This window comes from Pongo pygmaeus, chromosome 22 (assembly GCF_028885625.2).
Source record: "Pongo pygmaeus isolate AG05252 chromosome 22, NHGRI_mPonPyg2-v2.0_pri, whole genome shotgun sequence".
Classification (NCBI taxonomy): domain Eukaryota; kingdom Metazoa; phylum Chordata; class Mammalia; order Primates; family Hominidae; genus Pongo; species Pongo pygmaeus.
In genome coordinates this window covers 54,248,844-54,262,317 of record NC_072395.2, presented here as the reverse complement: position 1 = coordinate 54,262,317, position 13,474 = coordinate 54,248,844, and the positions used below count along the sequence as shown (strand labels likewise).

The 13,474-nt window shown below is 42.7% G+C and overlaps 1 protein-coding gene across 4 annotated transcripts in view; it reads right to left on the bottom strand.

Annotated features, from left to right (window-relative positions):
* FAM3B (FAM3 metabolism regulating signaling molecule B) overlaps positions 1 to 13,474 on the bottom strand; it is a 56,609-nt gene that overhangs the window by 19,952 nt on the left and 23,183 nt on the right. The window lies entirely within an intron of this gene.

Genomic DNA, 13,474 nt, shown 5'->3' with positions numbered 1-13,474 from the left:
ACAGGGGTCAGCAATTTGGGAGGATTGAGGGACCTGAGGCTGGAATGCGAGGAGCCCACCTGGCCCTGAACACCCTTGAGGCTCCCATGCCCCCACGGCCCCCACGCATCTTTCACTGCATCACTACTGATCCCACTCAGATCCCTGAGTAGTTGTCTATCGTCACCCACAGAACCCACAGGGCTGTGCTCACTTCAGATTTAAATCCTAAGTCTGCAGAAAGGAATTCAGAAAGCATTCTCTCACCTTAAGTTTAAGTAGAGACTTGGCTCTATTTTATGAATTACTGTACTCTTAGCACCTTAAACTAAGAAGTATAGTCAGCAAAATGGTAGATGATACATAAAATATCACAAGTAAAGAATCAAAGTATACCACTATAGAAAATCAGATAATCAGAAACAAAGACAGAAAGACAGGAAGAAACGAACAAAGGACGTACAAAACAACCAGGAAACAATGAACAAAATGGAAGTAGTAAAGCCTTATCTATCAATAATTACCTTAAATGTAAATGAATTAAATTCTCTAATCAAAAGACACAGATTAGCTCAACGGATTTAAAAACAAACACAAAAAACAGCTATATGTTGCCTATAGGAGACTCACTTCACCTTTAAAAAAATGTATAGATTGAAAGTGAAAGGGTGGAAAAAATACTCCATGCAAATGGAAACCAAAAGAGAGCAGGGATAGCTATATTTACATCAGTTTAAATAGACTTTGAGTCAAACTTTAAAAAAAGACAAAGATGGTAATTATATGATAATAAAGGAGTGAATTCATCAAGAAGACATAACAATTGTGTGTGTATATATATATATGCACCAAACATCAGAGCACTTAAATGCAAAAATTAAGAGATCTGAAGGCAGATATAAACTGTAATACAATAATAGTAGCGAATGTCAATACCCCACTTTCAACAATAGACAGATCAGCCAGGCAGAAAATTTTTTAAAAATTAAATTTTGTCTTAGTCTGTTCAGGCTGTTTTAAAAAAATACCTTAGGCTAGGCAATTTGTAAATAACACAAATTTATTTCTTAAACTTCTTGTTTCTTTTGAGATGGAGTCTCATTCTGTAGCCCAGGCTAGAGTGTAGTGGTGTGATCTCAGCTCACTGCAACCTCCGCCTCTCAGGTTCAAGCAATTCTCCTGCCTCACCCTCCCAAGTAGATGGGACTATAGGCATGCACCACCACGTCTGGCTAATTTTTGTATTTTTAGTAGAGATGGGGTTTTGCCATGTTGGCCAGGCTGGTCTTGAACTCTTGACCTGAGGTGATCCACCCACTTCAGCCTCCCAAAGTGCTGGGATTACAGACGTGAGCCACAATGCCAGGCCTATCTCTTAAACTTCTAGAGGCTGGGAAATCCAAGGTCAGGGTGCTAGCAGATACAGTGTCTGACGAGGGCCCATTTCTCATAGATTGCACCTTGTTGCTGCATCCTGACATGGTGGAAAGGGGCAAATATGCTCTCTTCAATCTCTTTTATAAGGGTGCTCATACCATTCATAGAGGCTCTAATCCCATTTGTAAGTCTTCATGTCTTACTTTCCACAAGGCCCTACCTCTTAATACTGTTACATAAGTAATGAGGTTTCAACATATAAATACTGGTGGGACATCAACACTCAGTAGAGGTGACTTGAATTGCTCTTTACACCAAAAGCATCTAATAGACATATACAGAGCATTCCATCCAGCAGCAACAAAATATCCATTTTTCTCAAGCACACATGGAATGTCTTCCAGGACAGACCATGTGTTAGGTCACAAAACAAAACTTAATAAATGTAAGAAGACTGAAATTGCATCAAGTATCTTTTCCTACTACCATGGTATGAAACTAGAAATCACTAATAGAAGTATATTAGGCCGTTATCCCATTGCTATAAAGAAATACCTGAGACTGGGTAATTTATAAAGAAAATAGATTTAATTGGCTCACGGTTCTGCAGGCTGTAAAGGAAGCATGGTGCTAGCATCTGCTTAGCTTCTGGGGAGGCCTCAGGAAACTTACAATCATGGTGGAAGGCAAAGGGGGAGCATGGCCAGAGCAGGAGCAATAGAGAGTGAGGGTGGGAAGGAGGTGCCACACACTTTTAAACAACCACATCTCATGAAAATTCACTATCATGAGCACTGCATCAAGGGGATGGTGCTAAACCATTCATGAGGAATCCACTCCCATGATCCAAACACCTCCCACCATGCCCCATCTCCAACAACAGGGATTAAAATTTGACATGAGATTGTTGGGGACACAAATCCAAATCACATCATTTTGCCCCTGGTCCCCCAAATATCTTGTCCTTCTCACATTGCAAAATACAATCATGCCTTCCCAATAGTCCCCCAAAGTCCAAAGTCACTCCAGCATTAACTCAAAAGTCCAAAGTCCCAAGTCTCATCTGAGACAAGGCAAATCTCTTCCACCTACAAGCCTGTAAAATCAAAAATAAGTTATTTACTTCCAAGACACAATGGAGGTACAAGCAGTGGGCAAAATATTTCCATTTTAAAATGGAAAAAATCAGCCAAAAGAAAGAGGCTACAGGCCCCACACAAGTCCAAAACCCAGCAGGGCAGTTATCAAATCTTAAAGCTCCCAAACAATCTCCTTTGACTCCATGTCTCACATCCAGCGTACACTGGTGTGAGGGGTGGACTCTCAAGGCCTTGGGCAGCTAGTTCCACCCCAGTGGCTTTGCAAGGCTCAGTCCCCAAGGCTGCTCTCACAAACTGGCATCAAGTTTCTGTGGCTTTTCCATGCTGAGGGTGCAAGTGCCAGGATCTGCCCCTCTGGGGTCTGGAGGATGGTGGACCTCTTCCCACAGCTCCACTAGGCAGTGCTCCGGTGGGGACTAGTGTGGAGGCTCAAACCCCACATTTCCCCTTTGCACTGTTCTAGTAGAGGTTCTGCCCCTGCAGCAGCTTCTGCTTAAGCACTCAGGATTTCCCATATATTCTCTGAAATCTAGGTGGAGGCTCCCAAGCATTAACCCTTGCATTCTGTGCATCTGCAGGCTTAATATCATGTGAACGCCCCCCAGGCTTATGGCCTGCACCCTCTGAAGCAGCAGCTTGAGCTATACCTGGAACCCTTTGAGCCATGGCTGAAACTAGAGCTGCTGAGATGCAGGGAACAGTGTCTAGAAGCTGAACAGGTTAGTGGGGCCCTGGGGCTGACCCATGAAACCGTTCTATATTTTTAAGCCTCCGGGCCTGTGTGACAAGAGGGGCTGCTGCAAAGGTTTTTGAAATGCCTTTGGGGCCTTTTTCCCACTGTCTTGGCTAATAGCACTTGGCTTCTTTTTACTTATGCAAATTTCTGCAGCCTGCTTGAATTCCTCTTGTGAAAATAGGCTTTTCTTTTCTACCACATGGCCAGGCTGCACATTTTCCAAATTTTATGCTCTGCTTCCCCTTTAAATATAAGTTCCAACTTTAGGTCATTTCTTTGCTCACACTTACAAGCACAGGTTATTAGAAGCAGCCAGGCCATATCTTAAATGCTTTGCTGCTTAGAAATTTATTCCATCAGATACCCTAAATCATCACTCTCAAGTTCAGAGTTCCACAGATCCCTAGGTCAGGGGTACAATGCAGCCAAGCTCTTTGCTAAGGCATAATAAAAGTGACCTTTGCTCCATTTCCCAACAAGTTCCTCATTTTCATCTGAGAATTCATCAACCTGGCCTTCACCATCCATCTCATTATCAGCATTTTGGTCACAACCATTCAACTAGTCTCTAGGAAGTTCCAAACTTTCCCTCATCTTCTTGTCTTCTGAGCCCCCAAACTCTTCCAACCTCTGCCTGTTACCCAGTTCCAAAGCTGCTTCCTTATTTTCACATATCTTTATAGCAATGCTCCACTCCTATGTACCAATGTTCTGTATTAGTCCATTCCTGCACTGCCAGAAAGAAATATCTGAGACTGGGTAATTTAGAAAGGAACGGGTTTTAATTGGCTCATGGTTCCACAGGCTGTACAGGAAGTATAATGCCGGCATCTTCTCAGGTTCTGAGGAGGCCCCAGGAAACTTACAATCATGGCAGAAGCCAAAGGGGTAGCAGGCATATCACATGGCCAGAGCAGAAGCAAGAGAGAGAAGAGGGAGGTACCACACATTTTTGAACAACAAGATCTCATGAGAACTCACTCGTTATCATGAGAACAGCACCAAGAAGATGGTGCTAAACCATTCATAAGAAATCCACTCCCATGATCCAATCACATTTCACCAGGCCCCATCTCCAACATTGAGGATTAAAATTCAACATGAGATTTGGTGAGGACACAGATTCAAGCCATATCAAAAAATAATTTCAGAAAATTCAAAAATATGTAGAAATCAAACAACATTGGCTTCTGAATGGCCAGTGGATCAAAGAAGAAATTAAAAGGGAGATTAAAAACTATCTTGACACAAAAAAATAAAACCAGAAACACAACATATCAAAACTTATGAGATACAGCAAAACAGTTCTAAGAGAGGAGTTTGTGGTAATAAATGCGTACATTAAAAAAAGGTCTCACATAAACAACCTAAGGTTATACATCAAGAAAATAGAAAATGAAGAACAAACTAAGCCCGAAGTTAGCAGAAGGAAAAAAATGACAACAATCATAATAGAAGTACATGAAATGGAGACTAGAAAAACAATAGAAAAGGTCAAAAAAACAGACTTGGTTTTTTGAAAAGAGATAAAATTGACAAACCCTTAGCTAGACTGAGAAAAAAAGAAAGAGAAGACTCAAATAAAATCAGTAATGAAAGAGCAGACATCACCACTGATATCACAGAAACACTGAAGTATCATAAGAGACTATTGTGAACAATTATACACCAAAAAAAGGAACAGACCAATAAATGTAAGGAGACTAAGTCAGTAATAAAAAGTCTCTCATCAAAAAAAATCCCAGGACCAGATGGCTTCATGGCTGAATTTTACCAACCAATTAAAGAACTAATACCAATCAATTTCAAAGTCTTCCAAAAAATTGAAGAGGAGGGAACGCTTCCAAACTCACTTTATGAGGCCAGCATTACCCTGATACCAAAGCCAGACAAGGGCACTACAAGAAAATAAAAGTGTAGGTCAATATCCCGGATGAACATAGATGCCAAATTCCTCAACAAAATATTAATACTAGCAAACTGAATTCAACAAGACATTAAAAAAATCATTCACCATGTGTATTAGTCCATTCTTGCATCGCTATAAAGAAATATCTAAGATTGAGTAATTTATAAAGAGGTTTAATTGGCTCATGGTCCTGCAGGCTTTACAGAAACTTGGTACTGGCATCTGCTTAACTTCTAGGGAGGCCTCAGGAAGCTTACAATCACAATCATGGTGGAAGGTGAAGGGGAGCAGGCATGTCACATGGTGAAAGCAGGAGCAAGTGAGATAGATTGGCAGGGGGAGATGCCACACACTTTTAAATGACCAGATCTCACAAGAACTCACTATCGCAAAGGCAGCACCAAGCCATGAGGCATGCACCCTCATCATCCAAATACCTCCCTCCAGGCTCCACCTCTAGCACTGGGAATTACAATTCCAAATGAGATTTGGGCAGGGCCAAATATCCAAACTAAATTGTCATGACCATGTGGGATCTGTCCTTGCAAGGACAGATGCAAGGATGATTCAACGTACATAAATCAATAATGTGATTACCACATCAACAGAATGAAGGACAAAAACTGTATGATAATGTCATATGGTTTAGACAGAAAATAGAAGCAAGCAAAGAATTTGACAAAATTGAAATCCTTTCATGATAAAGGAATGTTCCTTAACACAATAAAGACCACATATGAAAAGCTCACAGTTAACATCATAATATCAACTCAAGTTGATGGAGAAAGGACAGTCTCTTCAATAAACGGTATTGGAAAAACTGGATATCCATATGCAGAAGAATGAAATTAGATCCTCATCTCACACCACATAAAAAGCCAACTCAAAATAAATTAACGACTTAACCATAAAACCTGAAACTATGAAATTACTAGATAAAATATAAGGGAAAAGCTCCATGATGTTGGTTTGGGCAATGATTTGGGGAATATGCCCTAAAAGCACAGGCAACACAAGCAAAAACAGGCAAAGGGAATTACGTCAAACCAAAAAGCTTCTGCACAGCAAAGGAAACAATCAACGGAGTGAAGAGACAACCTACAAAATGGGAGAAAATATTTGCAAAGTGTAAATCTGATTAGTGATTAATATCCAAAACATATAAGGAACCCAAACAACCAGTAACAAGAAAACAAATAAAAAACCTGATTGAAAAATGGGTAAAGAACACGAATAAAGATTTTTCCAAAGAAGACATACAAATAGCTAAAATATATATGAAAATATGTTCAATATTACTAATAATCAGGGCAATGCAAAGGCACGATGAGATATCAGCTCACACCTGTTAGAATGGCTATTACTAATAACAGGAAAGAGTGTTGGTGAAGATGTGGAGCAAAGAAAACCCTATATGCTATTGGTGGAATGTAGGTTAGTATAACCATTATGGAAAAATGGTACGGAGATTCCCCAAATAATTAAAAGTAGAATATATGATAAAGCAATCTCACGTCTGAGCATATATCCAAAGGATATGAAATCAGTATGTCAAAGAGAGATCTGCACTCCCAGGTTCACTGCAGCATTATTCACAATAGCCAAATACGGAATCAACCTACGTGCCCATCGATGAATGAATGAATGAATAAGGAAAATGTGGTATAACAGAGTGCACAATAGAATACTATTCAGCCTAAAAGAGAAGGAAATGCTGTCATTTGTGACAACGTAGATGAACATGGAGGACATTACGCTAACAGAAATAACACACCCACAGAAAGACAACTACCACGTGTTCTCACCCACATGTGGAATGCAAACAATTTGAACTCATAGAAGCAGAGAGTAGGATGATGAGAGCAGAATGGTACTTACCAGTGGCCAGAGGTTCAGGGGTTTGGGAAGACGTTGGTCAAAATGTACAAAGTTTCAGCTACACAGGAGGAATAAGTTCAAGAGATCTATTGCACATCATGGTGACTACAGTTAACAACAATATACAGTGGTCCTCCTGTTATCCACAAGGGGTACATTCCAAGACGCCAAGTGGATGCATGAAGCCACAAATAGTACAGAACTCTATATACACCAGTTGGTGTATCCAAAATGCTTGGGACCAGCAGTGTTTCAAATTTTTTTTGGATCTTGGAATGTTTGCATTATACTTACCAGTTGAACATCCCTAATCTGAAAATCCAAAACCCAAAACGCTCTGATGAATATTTCCTTGGAGTGTCATGTCGCTGCTCAAAAAGTTTTGGATTTTGAAGCATTTCAGGTTGTGTGTTTTCAGATTTGGGATGCTGTACCTGTATTACGTTGTTTTTTTTTTTTCCTATACAGACATACCTATGATAAAGTTTAATTTACAAATTAGGAAGACTAAGAGATTAACGACAATTAACAATATAGTTTAATTTATAAATTAGTTGGAGTAAGAGATTAACAACAACTAACTCTAATAAAGTTATGTGAATGTGGTCTCTCCCAAAATATCTTACTGTATTTACTGAAGTTCTTAGCAAATTCAGCAAATGATTGTTTTCTTTCCTTATGAAATTGAGAGCTTTCACCTTTTCACTTAAAGAAAGCATTTTCCAGCTGGGCACGGTGGCTCATGCCTGTAATCCCAGCACTTTGGGAGGCTGAGGTGGCGGATCACCTGAGGTCAGGAGTTCGAGACCAGCCTGGCCAACATGGCAAAACCCCGTCTCTGCTAAAAATACAAAAATTAGCCAGGTGTGGTGGCACGCACCTGTAATCCCAGCTACTTGGGAGGCTGAGGCAGGAGAATTGCTTGAACCCTGGAGGTGCAACTGCACTCCAGTTTGGATGACAGAGCATGACTTCATCTCAAAAAAAAGGAAGAAAGAAAGAAAGAAAGCACTTTCCGCTTCTCTTTGGCATATCCAAGTTGCCAGCACCTCTACTCTTGCTCTGTGGAGCCATTATTCAGTAAAATAAAGGTGACTTGAACACAGATACTGTGACAGTCAATCTGATGACCAGGCTGGCTCCTAAGTGACTAATAGGCAGGGAGTGCGTACAGCACGGAGATGCTGGACAAAGGGAGGATTCACGTTCCCCGTGGGATGAGGCAGGACAAGGCGAGAAGGTGTGAGATTACATCACACTAATCAAAATGACACACAATTTAAAACATATAAATTGCTTTTTTCTGGAGTTTTCCATTTAGTATATTTGGACTGTGAATAGCCAAGGGTAAGTGAAATCACAGAAAGCAAAACCACAGATAAGTGGGGGGAACTACTGTATTATATACACGAAAATCACCATGAGAGTAGATTTTAAGTGTTTTCATCACATAAAAATGCTAAATATGTGAGGTGATGCATGTTAAGTGGCTTGATTCGGCCATTCCACAACGTATACGTATATCAACACATGCTGTCAATGAATTAATTAAAGATAAAAGCTATCATGACCAGGGCGAACAGCACTGGTGCTGGAAGGGCCTGCTAGAGAAAACTGGGCACACAGAGGTGCTGTGACATCAGAGCAAGATGCCAGGGCTGAGCTGGACATGGTCTGGGTTTTTTTGGTAATCACAGTCCTCCGTCCCCAGTAGGTGAAAACACAGAGCTCTCCCGGGAGTGCTCACACCAACCCTGTAGGCTGGCTCCCCTCCTTCAGACCTTCCTCCTTGCCTGTCCCGTCTCATCTCAACACTCCAGCCCACCCCAACACCACCCAGCCCCCACCAATACCACCCAGCCCCACTCCCTGTTTTATTTTATTCTTCTCAGCAGTTAACACTCAAATAGCCTACAGTTTCTTTTCCCTTTTTAAAAATTCTCAGCCGGGCACGGTGGCTCATGCCTGTAATTCCAGCACTTTGGGAGGCCAAGGCGGATGGATCTCCTGAAGTCACGAGTTTGAGACCAGCCTGGCCAAAGTGGTGAAACTTTTCAAATAATTAACTTAATTTTTTTTTGGTCAATCTCCAGATACCTAAATTTAAAGCAAGTATCCAGTTGCTCATATGAAAACGTGCTACAAATGGACTATTTTTTCCAGTGCTTCTAGATTTTTGGACTCTCTGTCTTTAGTGCCTTTTTTCAATTTAATAATTATACTCATTACTTAGGTATTCGCCTGAAAACACGTTGAATATAGCATTTGAAAATGTAACTAACAGTTTAAAAGTAGGTGTGTCCTGGTTCCCAACTTCGCAGACACCCTGTGTATGGGTACTCAACTCAGAGAGAATACACGAATGGGAATACTCAGGAATCCTCCCTGGAGCCTGCGCTCCCCTTTAGCGTGGGTGACCTGTTCCCTTCACAAGCGCACAGACCTGCCCGCTTTCCCGTAGGCAATGCTGTTCTCAGCACAACAGCTCCATGGTTCCTTTAACCAGGCCCTGCTGTCAAAGACTTATGAATTGTGTCTCAGAAACACTTCCAGGTCCTCTTGTCATCATCAGGATGCTGCAGGGAGTAAACTGGATAGAGAATCCTCTCAGCTGGAGGATGAAGAGGACTCACGCCTCTATACAGACACACTGTGCATGCTGACAGGTGTGGTACGTTTACTCACAGAGGTGGATGGCATGCCACATCCATGGCCCTGAAGGTTCCTAAAAGATAAAACCACCTCTGCATCCCGGAGGGTATGGTCATTAGGACAACACTATGGCAGCAGCTTGGCACAAGAGGTAGCAAGGGAAGATAGAAAAGGTAGTTTTACTTTGTGGTCAAGCCAGCTGAACTATTACAAGTGAGCAAATGGTCTGAAGACATCACAAAGGAGGCAAAGAGAAGATCCCCGCCATGAGGGTATCAAACTAGAAATTAATCACAAGAGTAATTTCAGGAAATCTACAAATATGTAGACATTTAACAACATGTTCCCGAACAACCAATGCGTCAGAGAAGAAATTAAAAGGAAATTAAAAAATATCTTAAGACAAATGGAAATGGGAATGCAAGGTGAATAAGGCAGGGTCTCTTTGCAACTAAACTGGTATAAATATCTGGTCCTCATATTTCTCCAACCTCTGCTAACCTTTGGGATGATTCTGGCTCCTGTGCAAGTCACATGTTCTGGTCAATAAGCCTCAAAAGCAATACAGGAAGCAGAGAGAAGTTAAGCCTAAATTCAAAGTTAAACCTTTAATTAATAAGGGAGGAGAGGATAACAAAGCCAAGGAGTACTTCTTTCCAGAAATGGTGGAAAGATTTATAAAAGAATCCATGTTTTGTGATTTAGCTAAGGGCTGTGCCTGCAAACATATCGAATAACAGTTTTGACCTAAAAATACATTTTTCATTCTAAAACTAGCAGTAAATGCTTTCCAGGTAAAGTTTATTTCAGATGCATTAAATATTTCTTTTAAAAGCACCCTGGGAGGCTGAAGGGCCACAGGACACCCGGGCCTTCCTCCCACCTGACATCCTCTTTCTTTGTTTTCTGGCTTTCCGTGGCTCTGGCACCAACAGGCACTGGGAGCCTTCGCAATGATCAAAGGGCACCAGGCCTGGCCTCAATCCCATGACAGGTTCCCAAGGCAGGGGCAGCAGCTGCTAAACTTAGGTGAAGGGAAAGGAGGAGCTTGGGTGAAAAGGGCCCCAAGTGGAGAACAGTGGGCTGGGTTCTAGCCTAACTTGTTCCTGTTCCTCCTCCTGCCTCAGGGGCTGGGGCTCAGGGTGCACAGGCCTACTACACAGGCCTGCCCAGCACTCCCACCCTTGGACCCAGGACACTCACCCAAAGGGCTGGTGCTGGAGTCTCCAGCGGGGCCATTGTGGGGGTCCTATAGGGATGCTCTCCCCAGGGACTCCCCCTACGGGATCGGCAGCAGAACGAGCAGGTCCCCATGCCAGGGCCTGGCAGCCTGTCAGCCACGAGCATGGCCTCCTCCCCAGCCACGAGCATGGCCTCCTCCCCAGCTTCCAGACTTGCAGCCCCTGGCGCTCTGCAAAGTGAGAGTCCTGTTTCGTGTGGACATGTGCAGGAGGGCTTTCCAGAAGGGAGGTGTTTGATGTGCCTCATATCCTCCAGGGAGTATGTGGCTTTAGTGACTAAGGGTGACACACAGATGGGCATTTGTGTTTCCTCACAGGGCCTGGGAGTGGGCAGGGAACCCATGTGTCATTTAAAAAAAGTCAGTAGCTTTCTGAGTCCCCCATCCATTTCCCAGAAGCACAAAGTGTCACCACGTGAATGAAGAAAGAAGACCATGTTCCTAACTCAGTGTGGGGTTGGAGGGTGGACACCGCTCCTGGGAAAACACAGCTCTTTCCAAACCCTGCCTGGAGAACCACATCTAGGTCTTCAGTGCTTTTCCTGAAATTCCTTCCCCCAAACAATCAAAAGGTAAAGTTCATGTGGCTTACGTAGAAGCCAGTGTCCCAGCCAGGGAGAACGGTGGACCTTGTATTTAGTCTCCTGTTTCTTATGCCTCATGAAAAGCTGGTTTGTTTAAGACTGAAAGCCTCCAGCAGCAACACCATTCCCTAGGATGCAGTCAGCCTTCTGCTATCAGTTTCAGTCTGAGAAATTATTCTCTTGCTGAGGAAAATCCACCTGGTTCCTCATCATTATGGGCAGCTCCTGGTTTATAACACAATAGCTGCTTTACCCAGCTCTGAAAGTAGCGACAGCAATGAGAACCTAGCTATAGAGCTCGCACAGCCTTGCGTCCGGACTCTCCTGGTGGCTTTCCCCAGTTGTGCTGTAACCACAGGAATGTGTAGACTGGGACTTGGAAGGGTGGAGAGGAGGTTTTATGAAATGTAGATACAAATCACAAAGAACCTTAGATTTAAAAGAAACCATAGTGACCGTTTAGTTCCAGGATGATCAAATTTGGCTCTGTATGAAGCCAAGTTATAAAACAAATTAAAATAAATACAGGTTCTTGACTTCCACCCTGGACCTAGGGAGCTTTGAATTTCCCAGAGCGGGGTCCAGGAATCTGTCTTTTAAAAATACTTCCTGATTTGGGAACTATGATCTCATTTTAACTCCTATAAATGAGGCAGATTATTCCCGAGGGTAGGAGATCCATGCAAAGTCACTAGAAATATTGAGTCGTGAAATAAGATCCTGACAATATAGACAAGGCAAACAAAGAAGGTGGCTGTTTGCATATGGCATTTTGACCATTTCAACTACCTCATTGTTCTATAGAAGATTAAAAGTCCAGTCCGCAAAAACCAAAGACCAGAAGCCATCAAAGAGTGTTTCTCTGCTAATCAATGCTAATGATTTATTAGGTGCCTCTGAGTACAGGGAAGGTAGTATGGCTGGGTGTGCATTTCGCTAACGGAAGCCACTGTCAAAAGTGGCTGAACTCCCCTCGCCCCGGGTTGCTGGCCATTCCCAGCAGTGTGTCACCTTTATTAAGCCTTAAGCCTTTGCCAACACATGAGAGTGGCATTGCTCCTATATGCCTTTAGCCAGGGGCCCTGCAGTGAATCCTACACAATGTGTTTCTGGGGTAATCCTGGGTTTTACTAAGGAGAGCGATATTTCAGAGGACATGGCACCATCGGAGGTAGATGTCATCCCAGGGCTGGAAAGAGCCTTAGGTATAGGTGGCATCTGCTGTGCACCCTCACTGACAGATAAGGAACAACTCCAAGATGTTAACAGAGAGTTAGTGGCAAGATTAGCATTACATGTTAGTTTTCCTGACTTGAACTTCAGTGCTACCTCAACTATAGCCATTTAAGAGTTGTCAGTTCATTTCGTCTTGGTTGAGAGTCTAGGGAGGTGACTGAACACAACTGATGTGTTTGGTTTAGTTCTGTTTTACAAGGCTTTCTGAGAAAATGATGACCCTCCCTAAGGTCTGAGTATATGCAAGACAAAGTCAGCAGAGTGCTGTTTCTAGGGGCTCTCCCCTGAAGCTCACCTGTACAGCCTGGGGCTGTGTGCTGTGTGTGGGGTATACATGGCTCTAAACTAGATTCACTCCTTTACTCATTCACAAATATTTATTAAACACCGGAAACTGGCCTAGATTCTACAAGTACAGCATGAATAGAATAGCTCACACACAAATAGAAGAGGCAGAAAGTAAAGTCAAAGAAGATCTTTTTTTTTCTTTTTTTTTTTTTTCTTTGAGATAGTCTTGCTCTGTCACCCAGGGCTGGAGTACAGTGGTGCCATCTCAGCTCACTGCAACCTCCACCTCCTGGGTTCAAGTGATTCTCCTGCCTCAGCCTCCCAAGTAGCTGGGACTACAGATGCCCACCACCAGGCCTGGTTAATTTTTGTATTTTTAGTAGAGACAGGGTTACACCATGTTGGCCAGGCTGGTCTTGAACAACTGACCTCAAGTGATCCACCCGCCTTGGCCTCCCAAAGTGCTGGGATTACAGGCGTGAGCCACCACACCTG